At 39.8% G+C, this 23,957-nt stretch overlaps 1 protein-coding gene across 13 annotated transcripts in view; it reads right to left on the reverse strand.

Moving 5' to 3' along the window:
• LOC137161540 (C-C chemokine receptor type 8-like) overlaps nt 1-23,957 on the reverse strand; it is a 58,871-nt gene that overhangs the window by 7,309 nt on the left and 27,605 nt on the right. The window lies entirely within an intron of this gene.

A 23,957-nucleotide genomic window follows, 5' to 3' on the forward strand; every position in this document is an offset into this window, starting at 1 on the left:
AGCATGACATATGGCATAGTCATGGCAGGATTCACATATCACAAGTCAACTGGATTTATAGCTCATAACCCAGTGCTGATAAAAGTTTAAACGTGCTATTGTAAGTTTTAAATGTTAAAGGTTCATCACAATGAGTGAATCACAGTCATATGATTGTCTTGAGACAAAAGACTTGAAAAGTTATGTAAGGACAGGGGAATAGCCCATAAAAATCAAACCACATATCTGAAACTAAGAGCTTTGCTCATAAATTCTGACCAGTGTCCAAGGACTGTCTTGCCCCAGGTGACACAGAGACCACTACAATGGAACTGGCCTGACTGCTGCATCTGAAAGCCCAAGAGGAACTGGCACGAGAGACTGATCGCAGAAGGGCAGATCAGAGAGACCAAAGACGTCAAGGCAGCAGAAGAGAGAGCCCACCAGAGGCTGATGGAAGCGCAAGCAATAAAGCTCAAAATACTGGTGCAGCAAAAAGAATTTCTCCACCCCCCACTATACACACGCAGAACAAGGGAGTGGAAGAAAGTCTGTTCAATTTACCAAGAAACTGACTGTGTACAAGAATTCCTGTCCACCTTTGTGATACTATGTGGAAGCCACAAGATCCCAGAAGGTAAATGGATGCCTAGCTTCTTGGTCAGATTAATGGGGAAGGCAAGACTAATTTTTAATGATATGGAGGAGGGTGATGCTATGGTGTGTAAGAACTTTAAAGAAAATGTATTGACAAGGTTTAAGATTTCCCCTGAATCCTATTGTTTGATGTATAGAAATCTTAAAATGTTTGACAATATCAGTCATGATGAATATGTGCATGGGAAGTGTAATTTTATGGGAAAATGGATAATAGGTGATTAGGAAAAACTTTGATCTGATGGCCCAGGAGCAATTGTCATGGGTAGTTATATATAAGGTGAAGGCAGCCATATGTGACCAAAAAAACCAACCCTTCCATCCTTTTGGAGGCTGCAGAAATTGCTGATGAATATGTTGAATCAAGGGCTCGTGGAGGGCGCAAATCCCAGGGGAAGGGCAATCTCCCTGTCTCCCAAGTTAAGAGGGAGGAGAGGTCTGGGCATAATCTTAACCCCAACTTTGATTTAAAAACAAAAACCCAAGGGAGCCCATGTTTTAAAACAGCCTACCTGAAGAGAAGACAGGTAGTCTGCCATCACTGTGGGGCTCCCAGCCATATAAAACCAAATTGCCCAAAGCTTAAAGTAACCTCACAATCCAGCCCCGTTAGCCCCCTGGTGTGGGTGCTGCTACCATAGCCACCAAAGTAGCAGCAGAGACGGTGGAAGTCCCAGTGAACTATATTAGGACTGAGTCTTGGACAGGTAATGAAGAATTAAGGCTGCTGACGTAAATGGCATAGATTGTAAGGGCTGAAGGGACACAGCGTCCCAACTCACTCAGGTCAAGGAAAGTGGGGTAAGAGAGGAAATAAACTCCCTAGTATGAGTTCAAATATTTTAGCTTTGGCTGAATTCTGTGTAACTGTACCTCTGGGTAAGGTTCACCTCCAGTGGGAGGATTTTAAGAGGTGTTGTAGGTCTCAGACTATGCTTCCTGTAGCTATTTTAATAGGCAATAATATTTTAGCCATTTCTAAGCAGGTTAGCATCATAACTTGTAGTCTGAAAGCATCTAGAGCTGCTTCACCTGCTTTGTCTGTGGATAGGAGGGAGAGCTGCAAGGGGGAGAGAAATGCCCTCAGCCCTTTCTCAGCTGAAGATAGCAGCTTGTCCTCAGAGGAGGGGTTTGAAAATGCCACTGCTTTACCAGAGTCTGCGCTGAACTTCAGTGAGACTCAAAAGATGTTTATTGAGGCTCGATAGACTGATCCTTCCTTGGGCCAGGAGAGGGTTGCTGCTCAGAATAATACCCTGGCTGGGGAAGAGAAGGGTAGATTTTTTTTCTTGAAGGAGGTTTGTTGTACTCAGAGGCATAAAAGGTAAAAAGAAGCATCCTGGTGAGATTTGCAAGCAGGTGCTTGTGCCTGATAAATACAGAACAGAGCTCCTGCTGTTAGTTCATAATTGCTCATTTACAAGTGGAAAGAACCTGCGACCGGCTTAAATAGCATTTCTATTGGCCTCACATGTTTGAGACAGTAAAAAAATTATTGTAAGAGTTGTGACTTATGTCAGAAGCATAAGAGGTTACAAGGACCCTGATAGTCACCTTTGCAACTGTTGCCCATCATTAAGGCAGTGAGTGTCAGATATTGTAGTGTGCCTCTCCAAACCTCCCAGGAATGGAAAGCAATACATACTTCTTGTGGTGCATTCTGCCACCAGGTACGCTGCAGCCACAGCTCTAGCTAATACAGAAACTGACACTGTGGTTACTGCCCTATCCACCATTTTTAGCAGAGTAGATTTTCTGGAGAAATCTTGTCACACCATCGTGCACATTTCATGTCTGTAGTTTTCAAAAAGTTATAGGAGTTGTGTGGAGTAAGGCTCATAAAACCTGCCCTCTATATTTTAAGGTTGTAGACACAAAGTTATTGAAAAGAAATATTTTAAATTAAACATCCAACTGGCTAGATCATCAGACTACTCAATGGGTAGTGATCAACGACTCAATGTCTTGTTGGCTGCCCGTAACAAGTGGAGTGCCCATAGGTTGATGTTGCAGCTGGTTTTGTTCCACATCTTCATTAATGATCTGGAGGCTGGGGTGGATTGCACCCTCAGCAAGTTTGCAGATGACACTAAGCTGGGGGGGAGCGGCAGATACCCTGGATACAGAGTGACCTAGACAAATTGGAAGATTGGGCCAAAAGTAATCTGATGAGATTCAACAAGGACAAGTGCAGAGTCTTGAACTTAAGACGGAAGACTCCCATGCACTGCTACAGACTAGGGACCGACTGGCTAGGCAGCAGTTCTGCAGAAAAGGACCTGGGGGTTACAGTGGATAAGAAGCTGGCTATGAGTCAACTGTGTGCCTTTGTTGCCAAGAAGGCAAACGGCATATTGGGCTATATTAGTAGGAGCATTGCCAGCAGATCGAGGGAAGTGATTATTCTTCTCTATTTGGCATTGGTAAGGCCACATTTGGAATACTGTGTCCAGTTTCGGGCCCCCCCCCCCACTATAGAAAGGATGTGGACAAATTGGAGAGAGTCCAGAGGAGGGCAACACAAATGATTAGGGGGCTGGAGCATGTGACTTATGAGGAGAGGCTGAGGGAACTAGGCTTGTTTAGTCTGCAGAAGAGAGGAATGAGGGGGGATTTAATAACAGCCTTTAACTACCTGAAAGGGTATTCCAGGGAGGATGGAGCGAGGCTGTTCCCAGTGATAATAGATGATAAAACTAGGAGCAATGGTCTCAAGTTGCTGTGGGGGAGGTCTAGGTTGGATATTAGGAAAAACTTTTTTTAGTAGGTGGGTGATGAAGCACTGGAATAGGTTACCTAGGCAGATGGTGGAATCTCCATTCTTAGAGGTTTTTAAGGTGCAGCTTGACAAAGCCCTGGCTGGGATGATTTAGTTGGTATTGATCCTGCTTTGAGCAAGTGGTTGGACTAGATGACCTCCTGAGGTCCCGTCCAACCGTAATCCTCTATGATTCTTCAATTAATGTTATGAACTCTGCATGACATAGGAATCAGTCTATAGAAATCAATGTCACGTTGGTGCTACTTTCTGCATGAAGCCTGAGGAAATTCTGCAGCAAATTTGGTAAATTCTGTGCCATTTAAGCAACAGCGACTAAAGATATATTAACTTATTTTTAGTATGCCCACAACCATCCCTAAGAAGGTCCTAGATCATTGCTGTCACATAATGTTATCAGATGCTTGAAAAAGGATTTTGAAATCTAATTTTTTCCAAATTTTTTTTTTCATGTTTTATAAAATAAAGTTGAGGCTGACCACAAGATTTATTACCATTATTATTTGTATTGCCATAGCCCGTAGGAGCTCAAGTCATTAACCAAACCCTGTTAGTCGTGCTGAACAAACAGAACAAAATAACAGTCCCTGCCTAAAAGAGATTTCAATTATGCTTTGGATGTTTTCTTCTTTTACCTTGATATTTAATGCCAAGATCTTCAAAAGTAATTTCCTAAACTTAGATTGCCAAATCCATATTTAGGCCCAATATGAGAGGCCCAATTTTCAAAATGGCCGAATTAATAGGAACTTCTGAGTGCTCAGCACTTTTGAAAAATCAGGCCACTTATTTAGGTACCTAGTCCTAAATATGGACTTAGGCCCCTTTGAAAATCCCACTCGTGAGGAATTTAGGCTCTCATTGACTGATTTGCATTGGGAGTTGGGTGACTAACTCCCTTAGGCCCTTTGGAAAATGCCAGCCTAGAAGCCTCACTTTAGGCACCATTTTGGAAAACCTTGGCCTAGCAAGTCAATCATGGTGTTTTTTAAAAAGCAAACTACAACAGCAAACTCTGCATTCACTGGGCCCAAGTCCTGACTTCAACATACAGACGTTCAGCTCCACTGACTTCATCGCAGTTACTTGGGTCATATTGCAAGCTTTTGCTGAGGCTACATGACACCAGTAACACAGGACTTTTGCTCTAGTTGGCTGTGCACATCTGTACGTTCTAGAATATACATTTCTCTTCACCACTGCTACAATGCCACAAAGAGTACTGCGATGTGCTGCAGAAATCCCCAGCTTTTGACTCAGAAGTCAGCATTGACGTGACACTGATTCCACAGCCTCTGCTGATTCTCATATAGATTATGGGCCACACCTGGCCCAAAAGTTTCCTTGGTGTAGCTGGTGACAGAATTTGGCATTTTGGGTCAGTCCTCTTCTCAACTAGTCAGTGACATCAATAGAATAAAACGGGTGTGAGATGACACTCTGTCCTATTGGCTTTGACATATAGTACAACACAATATGGAAAAGACGACACTGCTGAATACCATACAGTGTTTGCAGTTTTCTCTCAGCACAATTTGTATTTCATGACTACGGTCTGATGCTGTTATTACTACTCAGGCAAAACTCTCATTGAAGCCCTGGTCCACACTACAGAATTACTTCAGTATAACTACGTCACTCAAGGGTGTGAATGAGCCACCTAAGCGCTCTCCTGCCGACATAGCTACTGCCTCTTGCAGTGGCGGAGTTATAGAGCATCTTCACCAGAAGTGCTACAGCGGTGCAGCTATGCCGATGCAAATTTCTAGTGTAGACAAACCCTGAGTCAATGTGTGTTAGGGCTGGTCTACACTGAAAAGATACATGAACATAACTGCGTCTCTCAGCGTGTGAAAATCCACACCGTTGAGAGATGTAGTATACTGACATAACTCCCCGTGTAGGCAGGACTAGGTCAACCCAGCTACCATCTCTCAGGGAGATGGATTCTCTACAGTGATAGGAAAAACCCGTCTCATCACTGTAGTAAGCATCTATACTGCTGCACTGTTGTAGCATTTTAAGTGTTGACATAGTCTTAGTGAATGCACTGATATTGCCTTTCTCTAATTTGCTGCCATACAGTATAGTACTAGAACATGTTGCCATAGCGGGATGACATTATGCATGAGAAAGATTTTAGCCAAGCCAAAATGTACCCACATGGTGGCCTGAACCTGAAGGAGATCATTTATAACATTAAAAATAAGAATGGTTTCTTAAAAACCTTTTCAAGGAAGTGTTTGCCCTTTGGTGCAAAGGGAAACTAGTGTGTCACATCCCTCACTGCCGAAGTCTGGTCTACACTACAGCCTATACCCTACCATAGCCTATACCCTATATTGGTATAACTTACCTCACTCAGCGGTATGAAAAATCCACACCCCTCAATGATGCAGTTATGCCAACCTAACCCCCCCATGTAGATAGTGCTATGTCGGCAGGACAGCTTCTTGCCAACATAGCTACTGCCTCTCTGGGAGGTGGATTAACTATGCTGGTGGGAGAGGTCTCTCCCATCGGCATAAATCATCTTCATTACAGTGCTACAGTGGCTCAGCTGCATCAGTGGCGCTGCACTTATGAAGCATTTTCAGTGTAGCCCTGATCTGAGAAAATCCTCAGTTGCTAAATTTGTTTCACAAAGTGTTGACGTTTTTATCACCCTGTCCGTCCCAAGGATCAGTTCTACATTAACTAGTACAAACATAGCTCAGTCGATGAATGTGACATCAGCGGAATCTTTGTCCCCCACCTCTTCAGCTGTTTCTTGCCACAAGGCCAAATCCCACAATCTTTTCTGATGACTTTGGAGTTGCGGTGTGTGTCTGCTTCCTCCCCCCATTTCTCTCTCTCGTCATCCCACCCCAGCACACACAATTCTTAGCCACAGGGAATGCAGTGGTGCTGCAGTGACAGTAGATCAGAGGGGCCAGTGTTGAGCTGGGAAAGCGGCAGCACAGAGGGAGGGAGCTTCTACTTTTCTCATTCCTGCTGGGCCCTAGCACTTTCAGGTTTTGCTGAGGTTATTGGGTTCCCAACCAATGGGATGTGACCCTCATGAGCCACCTTTGTGTGCCATCCCACTTGTGGAGAGCTAGCTGGTACCAAGCAAGGCCACAGTCTGCTGTTAGCGGGTCCCAGACAGCGGGACATTCTTCCTGTCATATAACAGATACAAAACCAAGGTCCTAGCCATTTGTGGCCATTAACACTGGTCCTTTTCTCCATAGCAGAGGTGTCAGCCCTCTGTGGAGTTCTGTCCAGGTTCTCCTCTGAGTAATCACATTTTGCCTCCTCACAGTTCTCCAGGATGTTGTAATTGGATACAGTATATAACGTTTCATTTGCTGGTCTAAACTACATTAGAGTTTGTGGGCTGTTAAACCTTGAGCAAATCACTTAGTCTCTTTTTTTTACAGATGGGGTACTGAGGGACAGAAAGATTATTATAATGTTACATTTCTTGCTTTATTTTTTCCTTTCTCCCAGCTTTGTCTGTCTTGAGCAGGGCAGGGATGGCCTCTTCCTTGTGGAATGCCTAGCATATGGAGCCCCAATCTCACTGGGGACCTGCTGTAATAATCATAAACAACTACTACATTCCACACCAGAAGTGACTGCATTTCAGAAGTGGGTGAAGTGACTCCCTTACATATCTACATATGACCTTTTTCAAGCATAGAAGCCTTAAAGGACGACCACAGTTTGCAGCTGCAATTCAGAATTGGCTCTGTAGACATGTAAAATAGACATTTAGGCTCTTGCTAAGTGCTGATCAGTCCAAATGCAGCCTCTGGAAATCCTACTGAGAAGTTCCCATTGAACACTGGGCTAATGGTCAGTAAAACCCTTTTTTGGAATTCTTAATGATTAAAGGCAATATAAGATATTAAGATGGGGTGAAAAGAATTGGTTTATTCTGATCAGAGCTCCTGAAGAAAATATATTACCATTATTCCTAACATTTTAATCAATTTGAAGAACATGGAGATTGACAAAAAGAAAGAAAGAAATAGTGTGACATTTAGTAATAATAAACAGTAGCAGGAAATCAGGCAGTATGCAACAATGGTTTTTTTTCTTTATTGCTTATCTACCTTTACATCTTTCACTGCAGCCATAGGCAGCGTAAAGGAAAACCTCACGATGAAGACCTTTGCAGAAGGCACCAGTTAGAACTCAGGTTTAATTTCAGCAGGCAAGGCTAACTTGAAAGGTTCAAGATCTAACCAGATAAAGAAAATCTGTCTTCTAAACTCATTAGTTTTGGTGGAATGGAAGAATATACATGTCCTGGAATGGCACTAGTTGGTGTTATTTCCCCCACCTTCTACTTATTCTTTTGGGCATGTTGTATTACAAAGGTGAACTATTTGTTGAACTATAGCAGGGAATAAAATAAACAAATATGGCTAACATTTTAATTGAATATAGTGCCTGATTTCTGGTGATGCTTTGCACACTATACCACAGATAATCACACCCAAAGACAGCAATACGCAGAAGGACACCATTACTGAAACATGCAAAAAATATTTCACCAAGAACACCCAATAAATAAATAAATAAAACCAACACGGCAGCTTCAGAAAAAAGATCACTACAAGAGAGGCAATTGACTAACTAACCAGAACTATTACTAGGGCATCTGTGGGAACATGAGCTGGGAAGATCACACTGTTCTCAATAAAAAAAATCTGAACCAAACAAATCAAAAGCCCTTGACAAGCAGGCTGTGATGTTGCCCCTCTCAAAAAACCAAATGTAGTTATCATCCTTAACAGAGATACTAAAGGGATTGGTATTCTAAGCAGAGGCCATTTCAATTACTATAAAAGAGCCCCCTCCCTTTTTCACATATTGGGGCTACTTCAAGCCCTGATATCAGCCCAAGAACTTCCAAGGAGCTGTACCCAGTCCAAGAACTTCCAAGGAGCTGCTTACACTGGGATTGAATATGGCCTGGTCTTTGCAGTTTACTGAGTAAACAAGTATGAAAATAGCTTCAAGTGAATAGATGAAAAGTGGGCTTGAAAAAAACTGCCTACTGATTATCAGAGGAATTTTCAGTTTTTATTTAAGGAAACAAGTGTAGAGGTGCTAAGTGCAGAGGTGCAGAAAAAAAAAAGCGGTTACCATGTCACTAGGCAGCTCTATGGATATTTTAAGTATGTTTCACCTTTCGCAACTTCAAGCTACCATTGTGCAAGTCAACATTACACCTCAGTCTTCCTAACTCTGATTTGCCATGGTATTGCATTCAAATGTACTGAAAAATGTATATTATTACATATGAATTATTATTTGATTAGAAAGAGATGAAGATAGATAAGATCATTTGGGGGTTTAGTTGGTACTCAATTTGCCAGAATGGCCTTCTACTTATCATTAGCACATGTATAGTACCTATCCTTAAATAAGGTTTATGCTGCTGGATTTCTGGCAACATTCAGCTTAAATATGTCTAGTGTGGCTGTGTGCTCTTAAATACAGTGTGCCATATTGCACAAGAGACCAGTGGCAGTTCTTGGTGAAGTGATTCCTGCATATAGTCATATAGTTTGTGTTCCTTCTGGATGAAAGGTGTTACCTAAATATGAGATATTATCTTCAGTAATTATTAAAGCAGACTATTGTCCTGCATACGGTAGTAATGTTGCAATAGGAAGAGACCTGGATCAGCAGCTGGTGATCTCCATGGTACTGGAGAATTCAAGAAGGGACAACAGGCAGGCAATAAGTACATGGGTTAGCAAAACAAATTTAAAGCTCGATCCAAAGTCTATCAAAATGGATGGGACTGGGAGTCTTTTTATTAACTTCAATGGGCTTTGGATCAGACTCTTAGAGATCATAACCCTGCTTCAAAATAACTCCCAATCAGTCTGATCTCTAACTTCAGCTCATGATGTGACAAAGTTAAGTATAATTTTTCTAGTGCTCACAGCATAAAGTAGCTCCCCCTGCATTTCTGACACCTTAAGTGTTTGATGACTGTTCTGGTTATCGGACAGGAAGTGTGGCAGTTGTAGGATATATACATATTAGTGCACCAACAGTACATACCACACATTGTCATTCTTGGTTGATAAGAGTGTTAAGTCAATTAACTTTATTGCAATTCAAAAGGGTGTGAGCCATCCCCAGGAGCTGTGCAAACAAATCAGATGTAGACTCCTTGTTTTATTGCATAAGTGAGATAGAGGTAGAGATAGATTTTTCCTTTACTGTTATGGTAATGGTATAGTATTGTTTAGTGTGGCATAAGTGGACTCCATCTTATTAGTTTCTGGAAGTGAGCTCTTTCCTGAAACTTGTACTATTGAACCTAAAAATATCTTGATAAATTCTCTTGGTGTGTGAGAGAGAGGAATGTATGTGCAGGGCGTAAAAAGATCCAACCTAAACTGCTCTAACAGAAAGGGGAGTGAAGATGCAGACTGCCATCCTCACCCTGAAAGCCGAAGAATACCTATCAACGACCCTAAAAAGTAAATAAACGACCCTAAAGTACAGAAGGATCCACCCTTAGGAACAAACAAAGTACAGAAATAAGAGAATAGTCATGCTTGCAATTAGCTGGTGATTAACAGCTATACTGAACCCAGAGGCAGCATGACACAGTAAGTCCCATAGACTTACATGAGAGCCAGCAAGTATAAAAGATGGGATAAAAACATGGAAACTTTGGGTCGCTTCTGCAGTTGTCATCTGGAGCATCAGATTCGTGACTGACAGAGGCCCTTGCTCCCTCCCCTTACCCAATACCCAGTCTATTTGGCCAGTCCACTAGGCTGGCTCATGCAATGCATAAAAGGACTGGTAATTATACGACACCAGCTTGCAGAACTTCTTGGGTATGAATGTGTGTGTGAATGTGACTGCTTTTTGATATTCTTACATTTACAATAAACGTAGTGTATTGCCTTGTCCCCCTGAATAAGAGGGGTCCCCGCTGGAACATCAACTCTGAACCCATTCTTTGAAGATGTAAAGTGCTAAGTATTATTTATTGTCCATTTACTTCATAGTGTGGGGAATCTAGTGGAGTAGTTTGGGGGAAGAGATCTCCAAGTGGACCCTGAAAGGAAACTGGTGCTAGTGAGTGTTATAAATTTCTATAAAGTCCCAAATGCCCTAAGAGCCAGCGGTCTTGGAGACCATCTCTCTCCTCCTATGGCCCCTGACAGCTGCAGGACTCTGGCTGTTTGTCCTCTTGATTTAGTTTGTGTTGTTATAGATTGGGTTAAACCTCATTGAAACCTGTAAGCATAATAGCTGTCCTTCATTCAGGATAAATATAAGAAACAATTTAGGGGTCTCAAACCACAAGCCAGGAAGATGTCATTGCCCAAAACAAGGACACACGTGAGTCTGCTGAGGATTTAGAACTATGTGGTTGGACGGTTTTTGCTGGGTATTTTTTGGTGAAGGTGTCTGTGTGGGGGAAAGAAACACCAGAGAAATGTCAAGGAAACTCCAGACAGCCCAGTAGTATGGCCCTAAGAAATCCCTAGAGAAAGAACTGTTTTGGTCTGACTGCTGGCTGATAGGCACTTGGAACTGTGAACAAAGAAACTGGCATCTGCTGTTTGATTTCTGCTGTGTTCAGGGAAACAGGACTTTGTACATTCTTTATAAACAGGCTTTCACCAAAGACACCTGGCTGCATCACCAATTTCTCCAACTAACAACCTGCAGGGCCCCAAACTTTGACTAATCACTTGAGGTAAGAGTACGTTTTTGGAGTGATATTTGATTCCTGCTCTGTACCTTATTTTCTGTCTGTGCACCAGAGCTCATGCAAGGGCAATTTTAGGGTTGTGACAAAATGCATCTTTTCCAATAGTTTCCTCTTGGCCCTGGTCCATACTGACTTGACGATTCGGTGGCAATTGATGGGAGTTAACGCAAACTACGCAGAGTAGCTTGCGTAACTCACCTCGACTGCTGTGCTTCCCTTCTGCGTGCCATCTTCACTGCACTGCGCTACTTGATGGGGTGGTTTTACTCAGTCGACTCCCTGATCAATTGAGCGGGTCTACACTGACAGCTCAGTCGATCCAGAAAGATCGATCTGGCGGCAGCGAATTTGCCGCCGTCAGTATAGACATGGCCTTGGAGTGTGGTTTTCGATTGCATGAATTTAGTCTGTTGGTGACATTCACCCTGGGCAGAGGGCCAATACAAGGCCTGGGTGCCACTTTAAGACCTTTGGATTTACTGAAAATTATGTGGAATTTAAGTTAAATTTTTCCCCAGCTGCACCTCTGTGCTTTAGTCTCCTTAACTGTAAAATGCTGCTAACACTATTTACCTGTGTCACAGTGTTGTTTTGTGATTTAATTCATTCATGTTTGGGAAGCTCATTGGTATGCTGAGATGGAAGATGTTATACTTTGTGAGTGCAACTGAACACAATGCAGCACAAAGCAGGATCCAAAGAGAAGGAAATATACCCTTGCCCCATGCTGCTCCACTCTAAGGACCAAATCATACAGGGCCATGACCCAAGTGAAATGCATTAACGGGGAAAAGCACCACCTGGGAGTCATGTAACTCCAACTACTGCATGCACCACATGTTGTCAGCATGGTGCAGAAAGAGTTCTGGGGGCAAAGTTGTGTTGGATGTGGGCCTACTAAATTCTAAGCTGATCATTGGAAATGGCAGTCTGGGAGGCAGTGTGGCCCAGTCGATAGGGCATTTGATTAGAACGCAAAAGAGCTGGGTTTTATTCCAGTTCTGCCCATGGCCTGCTGGGCATGTGAGATCTTGAGCAGTCACTTCACTTCTCTGTTGCTCCATCTGTAAAATGGGGACAATGATACTTACCTCCTTTGCTTTGAGATAAATAGGTTCCAAAAGCACTGCCCAGGAGCTAGGCATGGGGTTGGGTTTTTTTTTAAAATGTGAGTGATCTGAAGATACAAATGTTCTGTGGACCTGGCCCTACTTTATATATTACCCTGTGAGCCTTTTTACTGTGGATTCTCTGTTTAGAAAAAGAACATTAAGGGTTGCATTTTCTGTTTTATTGTACCATACAAGTTTCTGCTCTTTGCTCCACAGGCATCAATCAGGCTCAAAAAGTGTCTTCTCACCCTTTAATGTTATAAGATAAGAAAATGAGAGGAGTCAGAAGGCTGCTTTCAACTTTTACCAGACACAACAGTAGATAAGTATTAATAGCACTCATGCAGGAAATGATGATGCATACCCATTCATGTTAACATTTTTAAATATTATGGGCCAATTTCAGCTGGCACAGTGGTGTAGTTTTAGAGTAACTCCATTGATACACCCTCTGCAGTTACTCCAAACTTACACAGGTAGAAGTGATAGGAGAATCTGGCCCTGTGTCTTTGGTTCTGAGTTGGAGGTGATGTTAATGGCACAAAGTTCCAGAGGGGTAGCCGTGTTTTTTGTGTATACAGCAAAAACAACGAGAGTCCTGTAGCAATTTAAAGACTAACAAATTTAATTTCTGCAGGCATAAGCTTTCATGGGCTGCAACCCACATCGGGTTAAAGTGCTACGGGACTCTTGTTATTAATGGCACAGTATCAGTGGAAATAATCTTCGCCTGTGATATACTTTCTCCATCACTCACCGATGCATCTGTCATATCTAGATCTATGTGGACATTTTCCTTTCTCAGTAGAATTAGTGACTCATTGCAGAAGGTTGGTATCTAACTTGGATATCTCATGTAGTTGTAGTTGGACGAATTTATCCCTATGGCATAGTGCCAGTGTAGTGAGTGACTTTAATATAGAGATGAATTTAGCCTGTTAGCAGGGCAATTCTATGATAATTATAGAACAATCGAGGGAGAGACTAAACTAGAGGGATGGACCTCAACTCAACAGATACAAAACATCCTTGGATTGGACCCAATCCAGACCCAGATTTTGCAAGTTGCTCTCCTTTTATAATGAACTGAACCAAACCCAGCATTTGATTCCCCCCTAAATCTGGAGTGTTTACACAATCCATGCTGGGATTTAATCTGTGTACCAAATTCAACTATGAACTGCCAGCAGTTCCATTGACTCTAGTGGAGTGACAACCATATACTGTACACCAGAGCTTAATTTGGACATGAAAGATCACTGGGAGTTAGATGCCTAGGGAACTTTTCAAAAACCCCTCTAGGCAGCTATCTGCATCGTTAGGAACCTAAATACCATTTAAAAACTAGCCTTCTAGGGCTTGATTTTTCAGAGGCACTGAGCAGACACAATTCTAACGGAAGCCAATAAGAGTTGTGGGTGCTCAACACCTCTGAAAATCAGCCCCAAGGTGGCTCAATTCAGGCACTCCAATATGGGGGCACATAAAATTAGAGTAATAAGAAAGAAAGAAAGTCTCTGTTTATTATAGTATTTCAGATAAATGCCCTCCAGCTGCCTTCAAAGTTACCATCATCATCTCTCCCTTTCAGCCTCTGAATGCTTTTGTCATATTTGGATGATTCTGCAAGGCAATAAAAGCCAGTTTTGACCTATTGGCTTTCTGATCATTTTCTCCAGTTTTATTATTTTCTTAGCAGCCAGCATGATGAGAACCCCCAGGACATGCTGCTTTTGTTAACCTTTGAATTTCAGTTAGATTCTGAAATAGGCAGGCATGAGTAATTCCAATATATAGGTACTGTGGAAAACAGCCAGCTTCTCCCTAGTGGGTCCCACGCTTCTGCCCCTTGTAGTGGGCCAGGGAGTCACTGGTCACCCCGTCTCCCCAGGGAGGTACCTTGTTGGGGCTCCTCCTGCTAGCTGGGGCCAAGGGTTTCCCCCTCTCTGCTCCTCAGGCTGCAGAGAAGCACCGTCTCCTAGCCCAGGGGAAGCTTCTCCTGCAGCTGCCACAAGCCTTCTGGCAGCTTCCTTCTCCTGTGCTTCCCCCTCTCCCTTTAGGGAAGGCAGGGTTTAAGTACACCTGGACTAGCCCTTCATTGGGTCCAGCTGTCTCTAACTGCCCTGCAATCATCTCTCCTCTGCTTGCAGGAAAAGGGCTTTTGGCATTCTTGGGCTTACATACTGGCCCTGGTATGCCCTTTTGAGGCCCTCTGGCCTGACTTTATCACAGTACGCACTTGCAAGATCCACATAAGCTTTGCATTTCTATAGTACCTCCCATCCAAGGACTCTGAGCACTTTATAAAGATTAATGATTAAGCTTCACAACCCTCCCCCACCCTCCCCTGAGGTTAAAAAAAAATCCCCATTTTTCAGATGGGGAAACTGAGGCATAGAAAGGGTAAGCACACACAGTCACACATGGAATCTGTCAGCAAGCAAGAAATAGAGCCCAGGTCTCACCTTTCCTAGTCCTTTGCCAACCTATCACTACCCCATGATCTTTCATCACCAGGCTTTCCCAGATTTTGGTTGATTTTTCAGGTGATTCCTGGGTTCCTGCATGGGAGTCACTATTCAGACATTCCCCAGCTATGCTTGAGCTCAGCCACTAGGGCTAAGGAAATCAACAGTTAAGGGTACCTTCCAAGATCACAGCTTCCTGCTGTTGTCCCTCTCTCCAGCAAGGTGGTGCTGGTACGCTGTGTGTTGACCCTAACATCATCATGATTGAGGACGTTAGACTCAGCAGACGCTCTAACCACAGTTTGACAGCCAGAGAAGACATGCATATCAATGAACTCAACACAAAAAAGGAAGAGGAAGGCATGTAACCAAATACAAAACACTGTGGTGAAACAAAAAGGTTCAAGAACCATGCCAAAGAAAAAAAAAGCACCGTAAAAGAAACACTTCTCAGCACACAAACTCCCATATCCCAAGCATACACACATGTATGAGTCTTTAGGAGGCATTGGTTCAGCTCATCTGTGATCTTAAATGCTCATTTTCAAGGTCTGTCAATATCTGCTTGTTCTCTGGCTTATAAAGTTTCACTCATGCAGCAAAACCGTATCAGACTGTTGCAGATTTAATAGAAATAAGGCCCCAAATTCAACAAGTCACTGGCCTTATTGTAGGAACTACTGGAAAAACAATAGTCTCTGTTACATCGGAGTTTAGCTAAGAGAAATAAAGTCCTTGTAACATTAGGGTCACAGAATATAGGGCTCCACAGGCTATCGATAGGGGCCGGCTGGTAGGAGTCCCAGGCAAGGGTTGGGATAGGGGTATGCTTGGGGCTGGTAGAGTTCCCTAGGTTAGGGCTAAAGAAAGTGGGGTGCCCTGGACTTAAGTTAAGGCTACATAGGGTGGGATCCCAGTCTGGGGTTAGGATCAGGGCCAGTATAAGAAAGCGTTCGGTTTGGGGCTGCAGCAGGGCTCCCAGCCTAGGCACCTCTAGTCACTTCCCCTGTAGAAGGAGAAATCAAGTGACACATGCGAGAACAAGAAGAAACAAACCCATGCAAAAAGGGAGACCAAGCTCTTCCGAACTAATACATTGCTGACTAACGCTGATAGTGGATGCTTAATGATTAGTGTGAATACCAGTGAGACATGGTATGCCCGATTTGCAGTTTAATAAGGTTTAATGTGCAAGGTGTTTTATAGATATACTAGTTGAATATAAAGTTTAAAATTAACTATAATATATTATACTTACTAAGTCTGGAGAGCTAAGCAATTTCTTAGAAGGCTATATACAGGAACGACTTTTTTTAGGGGCCCTGCCAGGGAGTTAGTGGCCTTTGGTTCGACCAGCAGCACTTTTTGCGGAGTTAGGTATTGATGGAGCACACTTTTTTGTTTAGTAGTGACTTTTTATATTGTTTTATAAACAGTTTTTATTTAATTATTTTTTTATTTATTATTATATATGCTAATTATTTACATTGGGTTTTTATTTTTGATTATATTTTATTTTTATTATGATAATTGGGGTTGTTAAAACAACATTTGGTGATAGGAGGGGCAGTGTATAAATATGCCCATTGGCAATGAAAAAGTGTACCACCAGGCATTCAAGGATAACTTCTTGTTCCCATTACTGTTATTTATGCATGTTGTGTATTTTGTCTTGTTATGTGCCGTGGTATGCAGAAGCTGAGACATTTGTAAGGTTACTTAGTAGTTCTATTTATTTTTGCCAACTGGAAGATGTTCTGCTGCAGGGGTTAGAATAGCCAAGCAAACAACTAAAGCTATGCTAGGCCGGTAGGACAGTAGTTAGGCAACTTAAATTGCACTGGGCCTTTAACATTTTCCTTCTTAGTGGCCGCCAGAGCTTAATAGGCCACCATGACCATTTTTTGATACATATTTTTGATTATGGCTTAAGGCAACCTAGCCGGGGTTTGAGCAATTAGGGTTTTTTTGCTGGCAAAGTATATTGCAGAGCGCTGTCTTATTTGTATGCGGGGTTTTTTTAGTTGCTTTAGGGATTTTTTAGTTTACTAAAAAAGTTTTACTGCAGCCATTATAGAAATTATTTGCAACCACACACATGAGCACAATGGGATACATTGCTAGATTTAAAATTTTAGTAGCAGTGGGGGATTATTTTAGTAGGGTTTTTTATAATTGTGCTTTGTGGCAGCTTTTGCAACATTTAGGACTTTGATTATTTTAGTTTTATTATGTTTGATTATTAAATTTACGGTTTTTAATTGTTTTTGAATGTGTGTAAGCAGGGTTATGATGTTTGAATGTGTTAGCATACGTTGTATTAAATTAGTATTGATTTTTAATATTATAGGTTGAATGTATTGTATAACAATATTTGATATTAATCATTGAAATATATTTGGTATTTTATAAACTATATTATATAACTTTAATATAGCAATTTTGTAATATTTGTTTTGGCTACGATTAACATTCTTATCAATTTTATGAATTATAATTTGGGTATATTGTGTGTGTATATAAAAGCAACTGTTTAATGTACACAATGGTAGAATCAATGCTATTACTGGGTAATAAAGCATATTGATAATTTTATATATTTAATTTTTTTATAAGGGTATGTAAATTGTGTTAATGGTTTTTTATAAATATATTTTAATTTTGATTTTAATATGGTTTTTTGTGCGCAGTTTTGTAAACTAATTGAGGTGTTTTTTTAAAATTTGTTAGGTGTTTAATAGGCTAAAATATTTTAGTTTTTATATCGAGGTTTAGGGGGATTATTTTGCGTATGTTTATGATATGAACATTAGGTGTTATTACACATGCTATAATTATTTGAGCTTGGGCATTTACTGTGAAATTTAATATTTTTATTAATGATTTAAGGCTCTTTTTTGGGTGGTGGCATTATTTTAAATTAATTTTTTTATTTTATTGGTAGGATTTTATTAAGCTTTTGTTGGATGATATTTTGGCTTATTTTTTGAGCCCTAAACTGTGCTTGTATGCAACTTAAAGCTTTGGAGGTAGCATTTATTATAAGTTTTTGTGCTTAGGAGTGCTTTTTCATTCTTATGCTTAGGTGTGCTTTTTTATTGTTTATTTTTTAGGGTATTAATATATTTTTAAGTAATTTTTTAATATATTTTAAGGCCGAATGTGTGTGTTTTATGGGATTTGATAGGGCTTTAAGGCTTTTGTTTAGGATGCTTAATTTATTTGTTAAAATGTTTTTATGAATTCTATTTAATATTTTTGCTGATGCTTTATATTTTTAAAAAGTTTTTTTGTTTCAGACGTGTATGTGTATTAGTGTTATGTGTTATTTAGGTGTTTATTTAGTGCAGCTATTTTTGTACTGGGGTGTTATAAATGGTGCGCAATGGGGATGTAGGTGGGATATGTTAATATTTTGTATGCTTACATGTACTTTTGTGGTTTTTAGTACTTGGCTTTTATAATTGTTTTTAATATTAAGTTTTTAATATTGTATTTTTTTGACTTAGAAGCACAATGTACAACTATACTTAGATAGGTGTTTATATATATTATTATACAAGCAAAGGTATTTACTAAATCTTATTGCGGATAATATATTTTTAGCTTAGTAACAGGTGGGGTTTTTTTGTATTAGGTGGAATACTTTTATGTAGTAATAGCTAAAATTGGCTTTGTTGTAAATTATTTTAGATTGATTTTGACATTATAACAGTGTGTTGCTTTAGTTTTTTTGGGTTTAATTTACTTTGTATAAATAAATTAAATTATTTGGGTCAGTTTTTTGGAGGGAGGGGTACTTATTTTGGTGACATTAATTGTGAGTGGCTTTTTAAAATTATAAAAAGCTATTTTAAATTTTAAAACTTTTTTTTTTTTTTTTTTTTTTTTAACCTACATGGTAGCGGGCAGGGTTACTATTTTGCAAAATTTGTTTCAGATTGCATCTTTTTTTTTGTTTACACTAGCATAGCATAGCAAACACAGACAGTAAAACAATAGCAAGAACACTATATAATTTTTTTATATTGCATGTTTTGATTTTGTGTGTTTGTGTGCTGTTGTGGCTTTGTATGATAATTATTTACAAACAAAACACAAAACAAAAGCGGGATTTATAGATTTTATCAGTAGTAATTATTTATAATATATTTAAGTTTTATATTTTCTATTCTTTAGTGACTTATTAAATTATATGCCATAATAAAGGAATTATATTGTGGTATTCTATAATTTTTTTTGTTTATACATTTTATTGGTTTTGCTGCGAATTACATGAGTTGATCGTTATTACACTTAATTTGCTATTTAGATATGCAGCAGTTACTTTGCAAGTAAATGAATTGAAATGGGCTGCGGCAAAAGGTTTGATATATTATAACAGGTTTTTTTAATTTATAGTGGTTATTTATGGCATAATTAATAATGTAATTGAAAATATTAATAACAGGTGATTTAAAGGACGCAATATGGGCTATAGGCTTTATTGTTTTTGCTTATATTTTAAGTATTGCTTTTTTATGTTTTGAGCTGTGAAGAATGAAACTAATACATTTTTTTTTAAATTTTATTTGATATATAATGGGGCTGGTTTTATTTACTATGAACACAGGTTTTCTTTATTGTGGGCTTAAAGCATGTGCAAAATTTTTTGTAACTTTGTACAGCATTTGATTTTTAATTTGCTATTTTGGGGGTTTTAATATGGGGACAAATTGCTGATTTAAAAAAATATATTTGTACTAAGTGCATTGGCCATTTAATGATGTATCTGCGTAATATTTTGTAGTAGCTGTGACACATACTGATTAGGAACAATTTGGATTGGAGCTTATTTGGAGCACCATTTGTTTACCAGTGCTTTAAGGATTTTATTTTACATTTTGTTATAATTTTAAAGGGGGAATACTCATGGGCTGGTTTTGTTATTTTTAGAGCCAAGAGTATTAAAGGGCAATTTGATATTTTAATTTTTGTTTTGATCATTGATTATTTTTTAAAGCTAATTTTAAAGTTTGATTAGTGCATTTTACTGCTTTTGAACTTTGAGAATGGTATGGTATATGTTATTTTTGTTTTATGCTTAGGGCTTTACAGGTGTATTTTAAAATTTTATTAATAAAGTGAGAACTATTATTATTGTTAATTTTTTGGGGGGCATTTATTTGGAGAAGATATGATTTACCAGTATTTTGGCTGTGGTACAAGCATTGTTCTTTTGAGTGGGAAAAGTCTTAATTTATTTGGTAAACGGATTAATAATTGCTAAACAGTAATGATGGCTTATTTTACTAGTGGGTAACTTAATATAATTTATTTGGAGATGACTTTAGGGTTTTTTAAGCTTTTTCATGGCCTAGTGGGCTTTTTTTTTTTTTTTTTTTTTAAAGAAACATTTGGATTATTTTCTACACAGGCTTACATAGTGTTTTACATTTTGTTTTATTTTGGGCCATTATTTTATTGTTTTTAAGTGACAGAGGTTTTTTTTATATTAAATTGGCTATTTTTACACACTGTTTGCATTACATTATTTTGTTGTTTTTTTGGAAAATTTATTTATTTATTTATTTTTTTGGGTTATAAGCAAATTATTTGGATGCTGTTTAATTTTTTTTTTTTTTTTGGTAGCAGTTCTTGTATGCTAATATTTTTATTTTTTATTTTTATTGGCATGGCTGCTAAATTTATAATGGGTACAGATTTTCTTTGGATTTTGAGCAGCAGTTATTGGGGTGATTGGCACCTGTCATTTTGAATTTGTGCTTTTTTGGGGGGGCTGCTTTGTTTGCCTTATTGTTTTATTTTGCTATTATTTTTTATGGGTGGGTGCTTTTAGCAGTCTCACATTCCGGAGAAATGTGCTAATGAGGGTCAATGGCTGACCCCACCTCCTGAGGGGAAGCCCTCGAAGGCATGGGGAGAGGGAGGGGAAGGTGTCTCTGAGTCCCCTAATACATGCAGCACCTTTAACATCTAATAAATGGAAACAATCCACTATCTGGGTGAATTTTAAACAGGGGGCATTCGAACAGCATGTGCTTGTAAATACTGGTGCAATTATATCATTAATTAATACCCACTTAATTCCTGCAACAATCAAGTTAAAAAAAATCACTGGCAAAAGTTAAAGAAATTTAAAAGTTCCAATGTAAATATGCCCCTCCTTTGTCCCCTTACCTACACCATTATAAAAAAACAAAGACAAATTTTTGGTTTGGCATGTGCCAGAGAAGCAGCTATTTTGGGCATAAATTGTATGCTTAAAATGCAGGCTGTTAATTTAGCTAATTGGGTGTCGTAAATTAAATTGTGAATTCCTAAAGTTGTAGCTTCACACGGAGTGGCAGCTCTTAAAGCACCAAAGCCATTCCCAGTTACAGTAAAGCAATATCCCATAAATGTTGCTAACATAGCATAAGCACACCCACAAGCATGAGCCAAAATTAAATTGAATTGTGGCCAAGTGAATGCCTGTGTTCTTATAGTAGGACCTAATCCACCACCCCAAAAACAGTACAAATACCCAAAAAAGGCTAAAAAAAATTGTTATCCACAATTACTGCTTTCTTGCAGCAAACAGTGCTAGTAAAAACTAATAACATAAGTAACTCCCCCATATGGCCAGTCCGTAAAAAGGATGAAAAAAATTAGCAACTTACAGTAAATTACAGGGCTTTAAATAAATGTACAGCCTCTATAGTGGCTAAGTTACCAAAAGTAATGGCTGCAATAAGTATGAAAGCTAAATAGTTTTCAGTATTACATTTATCAAATGCATTCTTTGTTACTCCTCTGCATCCTAACTGCTAGTATAAATTTACTTTTACCTACAAGGACCATCAATTCATATTTACCCATGTTTCACAGGGGCTTCATTGCTCTCCCATAATTTGCCATGCCCATGTTATTAAATTATGAAATAAGTGCACAGCACCAATGAATGTTATCTCTTATGTAGATAACATTTTCATTTGGACTGTAACCTGAGAAGCCCACCTTCTTTTGCTCAATGAAGTCATTTCCCTAATTGAGCAAGCAGGCTTTCAAATTAATTTTAAAAAACACAATTGTGTCAGCAAAAAGTCTAATACTTAAGTTCAGTGTTAAAACAAAACAAAACAAAACAAACAAAAATACCCCTAACCATCAAAAAGTGGAACTAATTTGTAAACTGCCAGCTGCATTGCAATTATTGTTAAGTCTCACAAAATGGCTCTGCAACCATGTAAAAAATTTTGCCTTAAAGGAAAAAAAAAAAAAAAAAAAAAGGACCCTAAAAGTGGGGCCCAAAACAAAATCAGGCTCTATTAAAACTAAAGCAAGTGGTAACCTCTATCCCTGCACTAGCATACCTGAATAACACTAAACCATTTGTGTTACAGTTAGCTTATTTTGCCCACCCCCCAAAACAGCTATTTTAAGCGAAAAGGGGCTTTCTAGTCAAAAGCCAGTAGCATTTGCCTCCCAAATACTAAAAGGGCCAAAAATCACTTTCACCCCTGGTAAAAAAAAAATGCTGGCATTGATATGGGCCTTGAGGCACTGGCAATACCTTTACTGGTTCTGCCCCAATTATTTTGCAAACAGCCACATCCTCTTAAGTACACAGTGCCCAACATTTTTAAAAAGGCATGTATCCAGCCCTAAATTAGGTAAATAAACCATAGCTTTAATCAATAAAAATGTAAAAGTCCAACACCTACAGCTTCCAGGCAAGCCCCATATGCCCTAATAATTAAAAGGGCTAAGCATAATTTCCCTCTCCCTCCAACAAAGCCAGCCCTTCCCAATCCTTTTCAGCCTGTAAGTGGCTAAAAAGCCATAAAAACTCTACCTAAAAAACCCCAAAATTTTGTTTGTAAATAAATCCTCTTACATAATGCAACAAGCTCCCAAAACAGGGTATGCAGCAATTCGCTACCCAAATAAAACCCTTATGGCAAAAAGCTGCACGCCATACTCCACACAAGCAGCTAAACTTGTTGCTGTGCAGGCTGCATTGTTAGGTGCCAAAACAAATACCCCTGTAATTATAGTCTTAAATTAGGTTAGTCAGTTGATTATTTGATTTGCCATTAATTAGAGCTTCAGGGGCACATTGGAGAGCTTGATTTTACAGTCACTAGCGCAGGGGATCGAGTTTTTTATGGCCTTGCCCTTGGCCGGGCCCTTTGTTAACTTTCTTAGGGACTAAATCACTTTTTTGCTTCCTTGATTCTGAAAGGTGATTTGAACAGCCGCTTTTTTTGTTTGTTTGTTTGTGCGTGCAGCAGCTTTTTTTTTTTTTGCTTGTTAGGGAAGGCTTGGCTCACTAGTAAATGAGCTTGCTGGACCTTTTGTAACAGCGCCTTCCACGTTAGAACTGTTAAATTTAGAGTACCCAAAGCAACTTTTACTTGCGAACGTAGCACTTCTATGAAATGAGTTGGAAAGTCTGTGTTTATAAGGTTTTGACTTTTTTTAAAATGATCCATAGCTCTGGCCAAGTGTGGCACAGCCCCTGGGCTCACATAGCCTAGCAGGGCTGTCAGTCTGTTCCTGGTGCCCAGGAGTCTAACAAACCCTTTCTTCACTCCCAAGTCTATCAGGAGGTTCATAGGGGAACCCAGGCCCACCCACTCCACTGGATTCCAGCTCAGGGCCTCGAGCTAGATAAGCAGGATCAGGATGGTTCTTCAACACTGACAGTGGCCTGAGCTTCCTCCTACCCTCCCCTGGATCACTGCAGGCTCTCCAGCCTGTGGGTCAGTTCATCCCTTCCTGGGCTGTTGTCTCAGGGCAGCCCTTTAGACGCTTGCTGGCAGGAACTCCTTTCTCCAGCCTCCTCACACCTCTGGGAGCCACCCAACCCTTCTGATTCCCAGCCCTTTTATCTTCCCAGCTGCTGTGAGGCTTCCAATCAGCAGTGGCAGGCCATGCCTTATTAACCCTTTGGTCGCTGGGCCAGCAGGAGGTACATACACCCCATGACAATCCCCTTTGAAGTTCTGACATTCCATAATTCCATCTCATAATGCCACTGACAGCCTGTCACACTGTCCAACACTACAGACGTTAATTGTAGTGCAGACCTTTTCTCCCTCAGAGTGCACTAAGCTGGAGAGAAGAATCTGGCCCGAGGAGCATTTCTTTCTAGTATTAGGGTTTATCCCAACTATTAATATTTCATGATTTTCTAAAACTGAAAACTGTAAAAATGAAAATAGCAATCA

Source organism: Emydura macquarii, unplaced genomic scaffold (assembly GCF_026122565.2).
Source record: "Emydura macquarii macquarii isolate MOO-44397 ecotype Brisbane River unplaced genomic scaffold, CSIRO-AGI_Emac_v2 contig_2321, whole genome shotgun sequence".
NCBI classification, from domain to species: Eukaryota; Metazoa; Chordata; order Testudines; family Chelidae; genus Emydura; species Emydura macquarii.